Consider the following 15,389-nt stretch of genomic DNA (forward strand, 5'->3'; position numbering starts at 1 on the left):
CTTCCATAAAAGTAAGCCACCAATTGGAAGTTATCACTATTTAATAAATGTTTTTTTATATTTCTAGTTACCATGTTATATGCCAGATGATCCAGCATTAATTCAACAAATAATATGGTACCCTTGGCAAATAGAATGGTCATCATGGAGATGGACATAGTCTCCACCTTCACCGGGATGGTTGTTATTGCTTTATTTAAAAATGCAGTTATTTTCTCTGAAAACATCTATACAGATCTATCATGTCCTGAACTTTTTCTAATTTCTTGGAAGAGAAGCCAAAGTAGCATGCATCTAATTCAGTCTCAGCCCTCAGGTTCCAAGAGATGTTATTAACTGTGGTGAAAGGATTAGTAAAATAGTAAATGGATTATGAGATAGTTGTATCTGTGTCGACTAGTGGTTGCTGTCAATTACTAGTTGCTTATATTCACTTTCTCTCATTTAGGGAGTGTGGAGCGTAGGATATTAAATGTCTGGTGGGCACAGAGTCTCTTTTCATCTGGTAGTTGTCTTAGTCATACACGGGGCTATAAACTGAAAATGGTGTGTAACCCTTTAATTGAAGACTCTGGGGTCCTAAAATAATTTCCTCAAGAACACTCTGGCCCATAGAATAAACATTTTGAGAAATATTTTCTTTGGTTTATTGCATATTTGAAATCAGATAATATCTGTCACTCCAGGATCTATAAACTCTTGCATGAGGGATATTTTTAGGTAAAGTGATTTTTTTTTTTTTTTTGAGGAATACCGAGGGGATAGTGGATTTCCATGAACTTAAGGATCACAGTTTTTGTTAAGCTGAATACCCAACTTGAACAAATTTTCTATTTTTTTGTTGTTGTTTATTGGCAGATGTGCCATGAAGGTGTTTTTAAGGTCTCATGACCCTAAAAATGGCTTATGATAAGCCAAAGCAATGTCAGCTTTGTCCTGAGGATATCTTGATTCACTTATCAGCTGAAAACAGCTGAGCAATCAAAGCACGGGTTCTTCCTTGGTGGAAGTGATAACTCTAGTTCAGAATCTTCCAATCTGAATCTAAGATCATCCTTAGAAATTAGGGTGGATGGAGAAACCAGAGTGATGTGTGCTGGAGCCAATACTCCATCAGAGTGGGAGAGTCCACTCTTTCCTGTTGCTTTCCCCACTGAGGCCTTGGGCTATTTTAGATGAGGTCACCTTAGCCATGTTCTCACCACTCCAGCTTTGGGCCATCTCTGATGAGTTCACCTCAGCCATGCTCTCATCATTACTCCTCTGGGGCATTTCGGATGAGGTTACCATGGTGGGCACATTTCTTACCTCATGTACTTTAGAATGCCACATATGCTTTTAAAATCAGAGACAAGTGCCTAACAACTTCTTATTTATATGTTTTTAGGTTAGATGTAAAATGACCTGAGAATTGCAGCCCTCGTGAGCGTTGGCTACGTGAATTCTTGATGAATAAAGTCTAGTAAATTCATTGACTTTATAGCCTTATCTACCAAGAAAAGAGAACTTAGTTTTTGAAAGGATTAATTAGCTTGCTTTGGAGAGGGTCAAAATTTAGTAGAAGGTGTGTCAAATGAACATTATTGCTGAAGTAAGTCTGAAAAATTCAAAACTGTTGACGGTGAGGACTGAAGTGTTTATTATATTACCCTGGGTACTTTTCTATGTCTATTTTCCTTTGGAGGAAAACATAGTTCTAAGAATCTAGGAGGCCTGTGGATGTATGAAATTAAGAGGAAATAAATATTCTATCAATAGGAAGAACCTCAAAAAAACCCAAATTTTCCATATTCTGAACATAACGTTTGTTATATGTGTTATACTCAATTTAGTTGCTTTTGTTTATCTGAGATTTCTGTAGCTTTCAAAACTGATCTCTTAAGATTTACTAGTAACGTGAGTTATTAAGGGGGGCAAAATTTCAGTAATTCATTCTGTTTTCTAAATACTTTCCCTTATCCTTGCCTCTCTCATGCAGTCCTTCATTGTTTCTCTCCCATTTATTTTACAAGAAAATAAAAAATCTTACTGAGACTTTTAGGCCTTACATGATTTGGCATCTCCAGTGGCCAGAAACATCTCCTGTCTCACCATTGCTTACTAAACTCCATGGCTTCCATCAGTTCCTAAATTATGTCAAGCTTTTTTTCCGTATCTGAGTCTTGCTTTCTGTTCCCTCTTTCTAGGTTACTTTTTATGTATGTTACTTCTTCTGGTCTGAGCTTAATCATATCTCCTCCTCAGAATAGTATTGTCTGACCACTTTTCTAAATTCAACATTTCATCTTATTTTTCTCACAGCATCTGTTTATTGTCTTCATTGCATTTGACATAATTTATGGTTTGTAAAAATGTGTTGGCTTTTCTCCTTAGGTTGTGAGCTTCATGACAGTAGGAACCTTACGTATGCTGATTATTAATTACATCCCTGGTGCTAATAGTTAGTTTGACATATGGGAGGTTATCACAAAAATTATAATGGATGAATTTCAACTGTAAATTGGAAGCTTGTCAAGCCCCTTCATGGTTAGTGACTGACCCTTTTTCCTCAATCTTGATCTAATGAGGCTTTAGACCACTGCTCCTAGCTTTATGAAAACATTTCTAACAAATGCAATGAGAACAAAAAAAGACAACGTTTAAATTCTGAATCTTGACAATGTTATACTCTTTTATAAGTGATATGGTTTGGCTCTGTGTCCCCACTCAGATATCACCTTGAATTGTAATAATCCCCACGTGTCAAGGGTGGGACCAGGTGGAGATAATGTTTCCCCCATACTGTTCTCGTGATAGTGAGTGAGTTCTTGTGAGATCTGACAGTCTTATAAGGGGCTTCCCCTGTGGCTCTTTTCTCATTCTCATTCTCATTCTCATTCTCTCCTGCCACCGTGTGAAGAATGACATGTTTGCTTCCCCTTCTACCGTGACTGTAAGTTTCCTAAGGCCTCCCCAGCCATGCGGAAGTCAATTAAACTTCTTTCCACTATAAATTACCCAGTCTCAGATACTTCTTCCTAGCCGCATGAGAATGGACTAATATAATAAGTTTATTGCAAAGGATGACATTTTTGAATTAAATATCTGAAAGAAAATAAAGATATCTTGTAGAGTTTGATTTCCTTCATTTGTTATCCTAACATAATAGAAATAAAGAAGTAATACAAAGTGTTAGGAAAACTTAGCAAATGAATAATACAGTTATGATTTTAAAAGGAAATCACTTTCAGTAACAGTAAATTAAAGTCTTAATTATTATATTTCACTTCTCTATAGCAAATTGAAAAACAAAACAAGCACTGTGAGACAAATTAGAAATTCAGTCATAATACTCTCAAATGTACTAAGGAATTTAGAAGAGTAAATTTCACTTAGTTTCAAAAGATTAAAAAGTACAACTTTGGACAATAACGTTATTTTTCTTAGGTAGGCATTAAAGAAAATAGATCCAATATGTCTCTTTTTAAAAGACTGTATCTAGGCCCTGGACCTGGACCCTACAGCCATCAAGATGTTGATGCCTAAGAAGAACCAGATTACCATTTATGACTCCTTTTTAAGGAGGGAGTTATGGTGGCCAAGAAGGACATCCACATGCCTAAGCACCTGGAGCTGGCAGACAAGAATGTGTCCAACCTTCCTGTCATGAAGGCCATGCAGTCTCTCAAGTCCCGAGGCTACGTGAAGGCACAGTTTGCCTGGAGACATTTCTACTGGTACCTTCCTAATGAGGGTATCCAGTATCTCCATGATTACCTTCATCTGTCCCCGGAGATTGTGCCTGCCACTCTACGCCGTAGCCGTCCAGGGACCAGCAGGCCTCAGCCTAAAGGTCTGAAGGGTGAGTGACCTGCAGGACTCACAAGAGGGGAAGCCGACAGAGATACCTACAGACGGAGTGCTGTGCCCCCTGGTGCCGACAAGAAAGCCGAGGCTGGGGCTGGGTCAGCAACTGAATTCCAGTTTAGAGTCGCATTTGGTCGTGGACACGGTCGGCCACCTCAATAAAATTGGAGAGGGTTATTTTGCGTTGTGTAAACTTACAGCCAAAAAAGCTTTAAAAAAAAGAAAAAATCTAAACTTCACTGATTTCATATTTATTGAAAAAAATAAACACAGGTAATTTCCATTTTCTAGTGTCTCCTTTGCTGTGTATTTCTTTTGTTTAACCAGAAGATCACTTGTGCCACTAGATTTATATAATACTAAGTGTTACTCACTTCAGTATTTGTAATGTCATTATCCATTTTAGGATAATTTCAACATTTGTTTATTCTGGAAAGCAGAAGTAATCTGCATTCAGATACAACGGCAATTCCATGCCCAGAATGCTTCCCTGAGCTTCGCGACTTATTAAAGCATGCAGTCCTGTATTTCCACAGCCATACTGAGTAGCTGGATTCAGGCCTGTGAATTTGGTAATGCTCAGTACATTTCAAAACGTGGACTGGGATTGAATATTTAGGTAAGATTGACTTAAAGATAATTAGATCATATATTATAACAGATGCTTTAAAGGAGTTTGTGACTGAGCAAGTCCACTGGGGGACCCATGCACTGTACAGCATTTTAATAGCTTCCCATGGAGCTGGTTTTTATCCAACTAGGCTTTAGTGTGCTGCCATCTCCTTGTGTGGAGAGGATTTGAGTCTCACTGTGGATCCTATCATTGGAATTACTCTAAGAATATCATAGAAAATACTGAGGATCTCTTTAGGATTTCAGTATCAGAGATACTTGTTCTCATCCTTAGATAAGTACTATTAAGGTAGTTTTTATTAGGTAAACACTGCAAATCTTGAAATTGATCATTTTTTTTCTCTCTTTAGGTTGGCTTCTATAACTCTAAGAACCAAATCTGGGGGCCCACTTATAATTGCAGTATTTCATGGCATGTATCTCTGTATGAATCCACCTATGCTCTCCATCTTACTCTCCTTTTTTTATCTCCTTTTTCAAGTTCATATTCAACTCATTGTATCTTGCTTAATTATTTGCTTTCTGTTAAGCTGACTTGAGTGCCTTTTTGAAATGAGGTAGATTATTAATTCATTAATTACTGTATAGATTGCTTTTCTGGCTCATTGTAATTTTCAAGTCATTAGCACAACAGGAGAATTTATAAGGTATTTTTGATATGCCATTAGACATATCAAAACTAGACATTGGGAAGTCTTACACTCTTAATATGCTTATATATCTTATATTTGAGTTAATTTTCTTAAATAATTTCTACTACATAGGAAGCTGCTGAGAAATTTTAAAGAGTATTTGATAGCGTAACTAATCTAGTACAAAAATTAATTAGTAATCTTGGAAAAGGCATCATTAATGTTTAATTAGATATTCCATGCCATCATTTGCGTAACAATATCACATTATGCTTTATCTTCATATTCAAAGAGTTTTCAACATACAAAGAGATTGTATTATAAAGGTGTATTTATAAGTTAGTCATTTAGAATGCAGAGTTCATTTTCGTGAACAATCAAGTTTCTAAATGACAGCTAGGTTAGCCCATAAAACCTGTTTTGCCCATAGTATAGAAGAAATAATTTTAATTTACAGTGACAAATTACAGAAAATATTATTTTACATCTTAAAATAGAAATAAAAGCACAAAAATTACCTTCTTTTAATTTTGAAGCCTAAGACAAAAATGGTATAATTAGGAAATCAAGATGTAGATACGCAGGTTCATGTAGATGCTGGAGAGAAATTCTGGGTATCTTTAAAGGGAGGAGGATTTATTGTACTGTGTGATTTCACTCCACTATATATTGATTTTCCTTTCTTTTTATAAATATATCATTAATGATAGGTGCTTTTCTGATTATCAAGGAGGATTAAGTTCTCTTTCAACTTAAAAATTACATAGTAACAGAGGAGAGGAGCAGCAAAAGACAGAGTAAGTGAATTGGTATTCCTGAGATAAACAGATGGGAGCTGGGGCAGAGGCATCTGAGTAAGGGAAGTGCTTACTTGGGCATTGGACATTGGAGAGATTTTCTGAGGTGGCTCTAAATGAGCCATAAACTGCTGAAATCATGAGGGGTAGAGAGGGTTCATGTGTTGCACAGAACTCCCAAGGGGAAAATAACAACTGCAGATGAAGGGATGGATCACACAGGTCCCCACGTTTCCTGTCGGGCTGGGGGCAGGGTGGAGTGAGGTCAGGGAGGGATCCCGCGTAGATGGCAAGTTCTTTATTTCCAGGTGGTGGCAAGCTGGGTGTTTGCAATCTTGGAAGTGCTTATACTTATAAAACTTTCACTTACTCTGGGGATATCTGATACTATAAGCATACAGAAATGATGCAGAATTTTATTTTAAGTATAAAGTTCTGAGCCTGGGGCCAGGTACATAGCAAAGTATTAATTAATGTTAGTTCTTATTATTTTCTGGCATTTAATACAATTGTCAGTAGAAGTTATTAATACTCACTATTTATTATTACTGAACCCAGTCCTCTAAATCATGAGTTAAGTAAATCAAAAACAAAATACAGAGTACTGTTTCTCCATCACTCTGCCCCAGCTCCATTCAGGACCTTGTTCCCTAACATGCACCATCCACCAGGCCTTTTGGTTCTTTTTATCCTTTTAGTTTCCCTTCCTTCACATTATTCTGAGTTATCTTCTATCCCTCCCAGAAACTGAACATATGCCCTTTAATTACTCTGCCTCCATTCAATGTTTTGAACCTTTCCTCTTCTTCCCTTTACCAGCCAACAACTACAAACTTAGGTCTCCACTTATTATTGTCACATTTTTACTAGCAACTTACAACCTCAGCTGTTCAAAATCGAGCTCTGATTCGTCAGCGTTACTGAAACTGCTATTATGGCAGTGACCAAAGCTCTCCTTTGTGCAGAATTTAATAGTCTTTTCTCTGTTCTTATTCTCTTTGATTTTTTTGCAGTATTGCAGTATCGAGGCTGTTAGCCACCTTCTTCTGGAGCTCCTCCTCATTGTCTCTCTGAGACCTCCTCATCGCACAGCTCAGTCTATTGAAATCTTGCCCTTTCAAGTTCCATCTTAGATGCTTCCTCCTTATTGGAACCCTTCCTGATTCTCCCAGCTGCCCTCAATACCATTTTGTCTTTGCCTCTATTGGAAAGTGTGTTTTCATCTTTGACGTATAGATATTTGGGTATTGTTAAGATCTCTGCTCTGGATCCTGAGAATGAGGTTCTTGGGAATAGGAAATTGCCTTACATTTACTTACTGAGTAAATTCCCAATCAACAGTTACTGAGGACTGGCTTTCTTTCTCCATGCAACCTCCTGAAACATTCCCATTGCTGTACATTATTAATATTTGAGTCATGATATCTATATCTGAGGTTAAAAAGCTGACAAATTGCTCGTTTAATTGCCAGCATCCTACCCCGACTAGTGAGTGTGCTCCATTTTTGGTGAACACAGTATTTTATACATTTATTTCAGTGAGTTGACTGCCCCTTTCTTCAAAGTAGTTCTCACCTAAACTTGTTGTTTATTCCCAAGATCCTTATTATGAAATAGCTGTTTCAGCTCACTGGTATGCGAGAGCAAGTCTAATAGCACTGAATCCTGACACAGGTTCTGTGTTCCTGCTCTCACTGGTTCCTCTCCTGGGGTGCTTTTTCTCTGACTGCTTTTTTAAGGCCACCAATCTGAAATGCAGTTTCCATTTGATAGAGCTGTAGATGAGCTTACTCTGAAAACACACTACTTGCCCTTGGGTCTAAGGTGCCCATTTGTAGTCCCCGCACACAAACCTAGGAGCTCCTTACTTTGCAATCTGCAGGCGCTCAGGCTATTGCATATTGGAGAGAAATGTTGTCAACAATGAAAACAAGTCAGTAAATACTTAGGCATTTTCTCGCTAGTAAATTGCTGCAATCTGAATCATCCACCATGTTCTCCCAATTCTTTTCCCATTCCATATTAGGTAGATTTATGTGACATCCCTGAATATGGCTTCTGCTGGTGGCTGCTACCTGAGGTCTGTTCTCCTGCCACCCTCTCCTCTCAGGGCCTCAGCTGGTTCACATGGCCTCCTGCTGGTGAGGCTGATCACCTCCTTGCCTAGGACCCTTATTAGCTCTGCAAGGCATCCACAGCCTTCCCCAAGAGAGATTGGCAGTCACTTTTATGCCTGCCAGGGTCTGTGTCATGCTTTTAGCACAACCCTCCACTTATTCCGTCATGTAGCATATTAGGGATTCCCTCCTCTCGAACTTATCTCCTCTCAAGTGTCTATACAAGCTTAGAAGACTTACTCAGCAGTGGGGTCATGGTGTCTCTTCACTGAATGACAGTTTCTTCTTTCTCAGCTCCCTTGAAATAGACAAGAGCTAGTAGTACTGACTCAATTTATAAGATGGCAAAATACTAAGTAAATAAAACCATGCCAAATCAAAAACAAAAACAAAACCTACCTACCATGATGTCTTTTTAAAAAAGTCTTTTGATCATAGGATTGGACATTCTCTCACTTACTCACTGAGCATTTATTTCTCAGGTATCTACTTAGGGTAAACTCTGCAAAAGTTCCTGGTAATGCTTCACCTATGTCAGTATGGAACTTGGCCTATTAAGTGACAGACAGATAGGCCAGGTGCAGTGGCTCATGCCTGTAATCCTGGCACTTTGGGAGGCTGAGGTGGGTGGATTGCTTGAGGCCAGGAGTTTAAGACCAGCCTGGGCAACATGACGAAACCCTGTATCTACTGAAAATGCAAAAATTAGCCAGATGTGGCTGTGGGCATCTGTAGTCCCAGCTACTGGGGAGGCTGAGGCACAAAAACTGCTTGAACCCAGGAGGTAGAAGTTGCGGTGAGCTGAGATTGCCCCACTGCACTCCAGCATGGGAGACAGAGCAAGACTCCGTCTCAAAAAACAAACAAATAAACAAAAAACATAAATGACAGACAGGTAAGCTAAGCACAGAACAATGTCAGAGTGCAGTTACCATCGAGAGCAGGAAAATAACAGAGAACAGAGAAAGGGGGAAATGAGCTTCACAGGATGGGGTTAGGACCAAAGAAAGTGATCCAGGAAGTGGATGTTAAGGAATGAACGAAAGTGCAGGGAAAAGGATGTATAGGAGATCTTTGTGATATTTATGCAACTCTTCTGTATTTTCAAAACTCCTTCTAAATAAAAAGTTACCACCTCACCAGGCCAATAAAGAGGAAGCTAAGAGAAAGGTATTCACAATATACAGTATGCAAAAAAACTTGTTGCTCATTTGGTGTTACTAGACCTTCAGGGTCACGGGGAAACCCTGGAGACAAAGCTGGTGTACATGCAGTTGAATCTGGATGGATTTGGATTTCTAAAAGGGAAAGACAGAAGAGTTCTAATTAATGGAATGGAATGATGTGACTTTCTTTTTAGAAAAGTTTCTCTCTGTGACTTTGTGGAAAATAGGTAAGAGGTCAGGGATGCATGTGAAGGGACCGTGATCTAGGTGAAAAGTGATGGAAATCTGTATCAGGGAGGTGGCAATATGACTGACAGTAAAAGAAGAAGTTCTTGAGATACTTAGAAGATGGAATGAATAGGCCTTAGTCACTGATGGGATTTAAAGAGAGAAGGAAAAGGATTTAAAGATTTAGACTTATCTGGCCAGAGTGATTCAAATTCATAGAAAAAGGAACCTGTGAGAAGGAGCAGGTTAAAGGGAAGAGGAAGGGAACCACTTCTGTTTTGAGCAGCCTGAATCTGCACTGCCTGTCGGATAGCTGAGAGACGGTGTCCAGTGGCAGCTGTACATCTAAAACCCCGGACTTGGGGGAAAGATCACAATATAATTTAGAGTTATAGATTTGAAAGTCATTAATATATTTAGAATGTCTTACCCTGGAATCCATGAGTAGTCCTAAGGGGTTCACAAACCTCAGATATATGTATAAACTTTCCCCTTGGGCTAAGGATCTGCACTGAGTATTTCCAGTTGCCTTATCCCACGTGCATATATGTGCATGAGATCACTTAGATCCCTTCTCTGTCCTATGTCTGTCTATGTCCCCAAGAGGCTGATGTGTTTGCTGGCATTACCCGACTCCCTTGCCATTTCTTATGGTGAGGCATTGGCAGGAGATGAGAGGGAAGGAGAAGGAAAAGGTTGGGATATTCTTTTCCCGCCTTCCCCACATTGGGTCCCATTTCTGGCGAGGCTGTATTCCTCCAGGACTATGGTCCTGTCCAGAGTCCCCTCCTTCATGGAGCCAGCACTCCCAAGCCTGCAGTAACACAAGGCCTTCAGTCCCAATGGGTCCCACTTTCTGCTCTTGCTGTCCTCTTGGTGATTTGACATGCTTTCCCAGTTGCCTGAAACCTGCCCGTACATCATGAGGAGTCCCTTCATTATGGTCTTTGTACCATCTGAGGTGGATTGTTTCTTGCCAGATTCCATGTGTCTTTTTTTTTGTGCTCTAGTATACACTTGTGGGAGAAAAAAACTCTTACAAGCTATGGGGATGGCTGACCTCACCCACAGACTGTGGCCTGTGAACTACCTGTGAGGACCGGCAAGTACCTTCATGAATCCTTATTTACCCTAAAACAGTTTCTAAAATCTTAGTGACAAGAAGTTGTTACCAGACATCCCAGGTGAAACTGCACCCAGTGAGTATTGTACCAAATTCCTAGGACCGACCTCTAGTACTGCTGAGCTTAGAAGGGGAGGAGAATGTGAGAGTTCAGAATCTATGAATGTGTCCAACATAAAGAGGGCTGAATGTTACAGTGATGCCTTCAATCTAACCTCAATGTTCTTCTTGTATTTTTGATGTTTATTTTTTTTCTCCACTTTTTGAGGTGGAGAGGGTGATCAGGATGGAATATTTGATAGACAAGGAACCCAGGAATTTCTCCACCCTGTCCAGCTAAAACTATACTGCTTGGCAGAGTTCCCAAGAGAGCACTGTGCAAACAATGGCAGTGAACTGCATATCCAAGTGCTGCCTTACCAGCTGAACCGGTACCTAGTGTTCCAGCGAATACTTCAGTTCAAAGCTTAAGCAGTGCCTCCTGCCCTCTTTAAATTTGAGAATACATATCAAGCACCTGGAGTGCAGGTTCTTACACTTTAAGAAACAGTGACCCCACTCATTAGAAAATGTGATTCAATTAGTAGCTTAGGCTCTAACCAGTCAGATTAACAACTCCATTCTCTGTTCCCTCCCTGCTTTCTCTTTCTCCCCTACCCCCATCCTTACTCTCTCTGAGGACACACAGGAGTTGGCAGAAATGGGTCTGGTATGAGGAGAGGGCTGAAAGCTCCCTGTCCCTGGACTCTCCTCAGCTTCTCTTCTGTCATATTCCTGCCATTTTTTTTTTTTCCTACTGACTCTCCTCGCTGGCACACTTTTTTCCTCCTGACTTTTTGTTGAAAAATGAAGCATTAGATAACCTGGGGGACAACTGACCTTGTATGCCTGTTTACAACATGTTGCCAACCATAGGTAGCCAAGTCAGTGATTCATCAGGAGTTGGTAGATAGGGTAGCTAGTGGTGATGAGAATAGAACCGTTCACCTCTTTTCTCTTCTAGAGGAATCAGGGGGTAAGATATTAGGGTTGGAAGGGACCCTAGGGATCACTGGGTTTAATTTTTTTAACATTTTCAAAAAGGCTTAGAAACCCGTATTTAAATAAAATCTTTAAAATAAATCAACATATGAAACAGGCCTTGTTCTGGATGAAGTGGGTTGGAAGTCTGAGTCCACATGAAAACACCATGGCTCCTTCTCATCGTCACTATTGCGTGGAAGCTCCTGGGAACCCTGAATGCTTCATGAAGTCTACCTCGAAAGCCTTCAGTTATGAAAACCTTATGAAAACCTGCTGTACCACAGACTTAAAGGACTTGCTCACAGAAGTTAAATGGCCTAGAGGGTTGGAGAGCCTCCTAAATCTAGGACGCAGCCCCTTAATCCACATTACATTGCCTTCCTCTTCTCTGCCCCTTCAAATCTACAACATTGGATTCAGGATCACACAGCTGACACCCCATTCACATTGCCCCCACACTTCCGATTCACTAGAAAGCTGTTTATCTCAGAAGACATTTTTATATTTAAAATGATGTGTGTGTGTACACTGAAGAGTGTAGTCATTATAGGTTTATTCTCTCGGGTAGTCGGCCAATTCTGAACAGGGAGTGCTGGCTTACACTGTTAGCCAATGAGTATCTGACCATCACCCATGCTGTACTTCCCTCATTTAGAATGGCACCCCTAAGTTATTTATTTACTCTGGCATGGTCCTTCTGTCTGTAATTGTAACTGCTCTGGCCTGTGGTTCTGACCATTATTAGCTGAAAAAGAGAATCCCAGTGATAGCGCTGGAAGTGCTGATAAACTAAACACTTGGTGGTAAAAGGCAATTTTATGGCAGCTCCAGGAAGAAAAAGAGGGTCAAGTTCACAAAGCAATTAGAGACTGATGGAAGTCCATTGAGATATGAGGGATATAAACCTCACTGCAGCCTGGTAAGATTAACCAATAATTGTATGGACAATATCTGGAAAGAAAGGAAAACTATTGCTGAAGCATATCTCAAGTTAATAGCTATTGAAAGAAAAAGAAAAATGATTGCTTATGTTTGATATTAAAGACAACATATTCAAAATGACTGTGCTCCAAGGAATCCATGTAGGATAGATTAAATTAGTTTGTCATCTCAAGGAGCTTGTTCTTAAAGCTAAGTGTTGTGCTCATTTATCAGTCCAGATAAGGATACAGTAATCAATGCAAAAAAAGCAAGATCTCTTTTCTTTTGTGTTGTCATATACTCAAAACAATTTTCAGCTCTATTCCAAGTATTGGCTTAAACAATTCTGATTCTATCAGTTTAACTGGACTATAAGCGATACTTAGATATTTGCCAGTAAGCCATTGGTATAGCACCATACCAATGACTGGAATTTTCTGATCTTCCTGGTTGGTCACACAGTAAGATGTGCAAACAAACATTCTTGTATAAGAGCAAAGGCCAGGCGTGGTGGCTTACACTTGTAATCCCAGCACTTTGGGAGGCCAAAGCAGGAGAAGTGCTTGAGGCCAGGAGTTCAAGACCAGCCTAGGCAACATAACAAGATCCCATCTGTACCATCAATAATCAATCAATAATGTATTTATTTATTAGTCCAAATGAAAATAAATAAACACTTCAGTTTTTTAATAGTACAGTTCTATTATATTTTTAAAATATAGTTGCCATGGTCAACAGTTATCCAGAATCCGACTTGGCATAAAAGGATTAATTTTTTTTTGTTTTTTGCTTTTTAAGGAAAAACACTAGCTGGAACCAACTGTGTGGACAGTGAAAATGATGAAAGACTGAGAGAAACTTTAGAAATGCAAGTGAGGGAGTAAGGTGCTAACAGGCCCTTAGAAGTCTTGGCAGATGAAAGATACTGAGTGTCAGTTTGCCTGAAGACAACACATATATAAACAGAATGGGTTTGACTCGGATTCCACCATTTATTGCTGTGCCCCTAGGAACCCACTCAATCTTACTGAGCCTCAGTTTCTTCTTTGGTTAAATTAGGGTAACCATACTTGTCTAATTTACTTTCTTTCTTTTTTTAAAAAAAATTATATTTTAAGTTCTGGAGTACATATGCAGAACCTGCAGGTTTGTTACATAGGTATACATGTGTCATGGTGGTTTGCCACATCCATCGACCTGTCATCTACATTAGGTATTTCTCCTAATGCTATCCCTCCTCTAGTCCCCTACCCCCTGACAGGCCCCGGTGTGTGATGTTGCCCTGCCTGTGTCCATGTGTTCTATTGTTCAACTCCCACTTGTAAGTGAGAACATGCGGTGTTTGGTTTTCTGTTCTTGTATTAGTTTGGTGAGAATGATGGTTTCCAGCATCATCCATGTCCCTGCAAGGACATGAACTCATCTTTTTTTATGGCTGTGTAGTATTCCATGGTTTATATGTGCCACATTTTCTTTATCCAGTCTATCATTGATGGGCATGTGGGTTGGTTCCAAGTCTTTGCTATCGTGAACAGTGCCACAATAAACATACATGTGCATGTGTCTTTATAGCAGAATGATTTATAATCCTTTGGGTATATACCCAGTAATGGGATGGCTGGGTCAAATGGTATTTCTGGTTCTAGATCCTTGAGGAATCGCCACACTGTCTTCCCCAATGGTTGAAGTACTTTACACTCCCACCAACAGTGTAAAAGCATTCCTATTTCTCCACATCCTCTCTAGCATCTGTTGTTTCCTGACTTTTTAATGATCACCATTCTAATTTACTTTCTAGGGTTGCTGCAGGAACCCAGTGGAATAGTGTATGTGAACATTTCCCAGGAATTTGGGAATTGATATCAGTTTTATTTCCCTGTTCTCAGTTGGACTGTGTGGAATCTTAAAGACCTAGCCAGATGTGAACCCTTCCCTTTTTAACATTTTTGAAGTTTTTATGGGATCTCATTATGTTGCGTAGGCTTGTCTCAAGCACCTGGCCTCAAGCAATCCTCCTGCCTCAGCCTTCCAAAGCACTGGGATTACAGGTATGAGCCATTGTACTCGGCCTTCCCTCTTTTTTTTTGAGATGGAGTCTCGCTCTGTCGCCCAGGCTGGAGGGCAGTGGCGCCATCTCGGCTCACTGCAGCCTCTGCCTCCCGGGTTCAAGTTATTCTCCTTCCTCAGCCTCCCAAGTAGCTGGGATTACAGGCCTGCACTACTGCATCCAGCTAATCCTTTGCTCTTTTAAGAGAGTGTTTGATTGCACATATTCCTGAGTGAACAGCCATAAAGATCAGAAATTTCCAGTAACAATAACTTTTTAACCAACACCTTCTAAAGAGCACCTTGAATTTATTTCTCAATAAAGAAGAAGTAAGGGAGGTTTTGAAACTCAATAAAAGGATAAAGGAATGTTTGCATTTGATTGAGACCAGGAGACAGAGTTTAAACTAGTTCTTAATCTATTATTAATAGTGAGGCCTTAGGCCTCATTTAAAAAATGACCTCCTTATAGAATATGAAGTGGTACCCTTAAGACCTAACCATTGATGAGCTTACAAAAAGAGATATGTTTTCCCCCATCAGAAAGCTTCCCTCTCAGTGCAGTTTGAAAAGTGAAGGTCTACCCCAGGGTAGTCATCCTTCATGTAACATTAAATATTAAATTAAATTGGTTGGTTGTAGAGCCAGTGTTTTCTTTGAATCCTTTAGTGTAAAGAGGTATTTCTTCTGGAATATTTTCTGGTAGCGTATCTTATTTCTTTACCCACCTGTGATGTAGAATCTCTTCTGTCTTGGCAGGAAGAGAAATTTGTACTACACTTATTTACTTTTGGCAAAGCAGTTCCTATTTTAACACCTACTTGAAAGTGTTAAGACTTTTATTTTATTGTTGTTGT

The 15,389-nt window shown here is 39.6% G+C and overlaps 1 protein-coding gene and 1 pseudogene across 4 annotated transcripts in view; both read left to right on the top strand.

Annotated features, from left to right (window-relative positions):
- Positions 1–15,389, top strand: part of MACROD2 (mono-ADP ribosylhydrolase 2) — a 2,112,402-nt gene that overhangs the window by 805,853 nt on the left and 1,291,160 nt on the right. The window lies entirely within an intron of this gene.
- On the top strand, positions 2,901–4,227 carry LOC129022079 (small ribosomal subunit protein eS10-like; annotated as a pseudogene).

Source organism: Pongo pygmaeus, chromosome 21 (genome assembly GCF_028885625.2).
Source record: "Pongo pygmaeus isolate AG05252 chromosome 21, NHGRI_mPonPyg2-v2.0_pri, whole genome shotgun sequence".
NCBI lineage: Eukaryota > Metazoa > Chordata > Mammalia > Primates > Hominidae > Pongo > Pongo pygmaeus.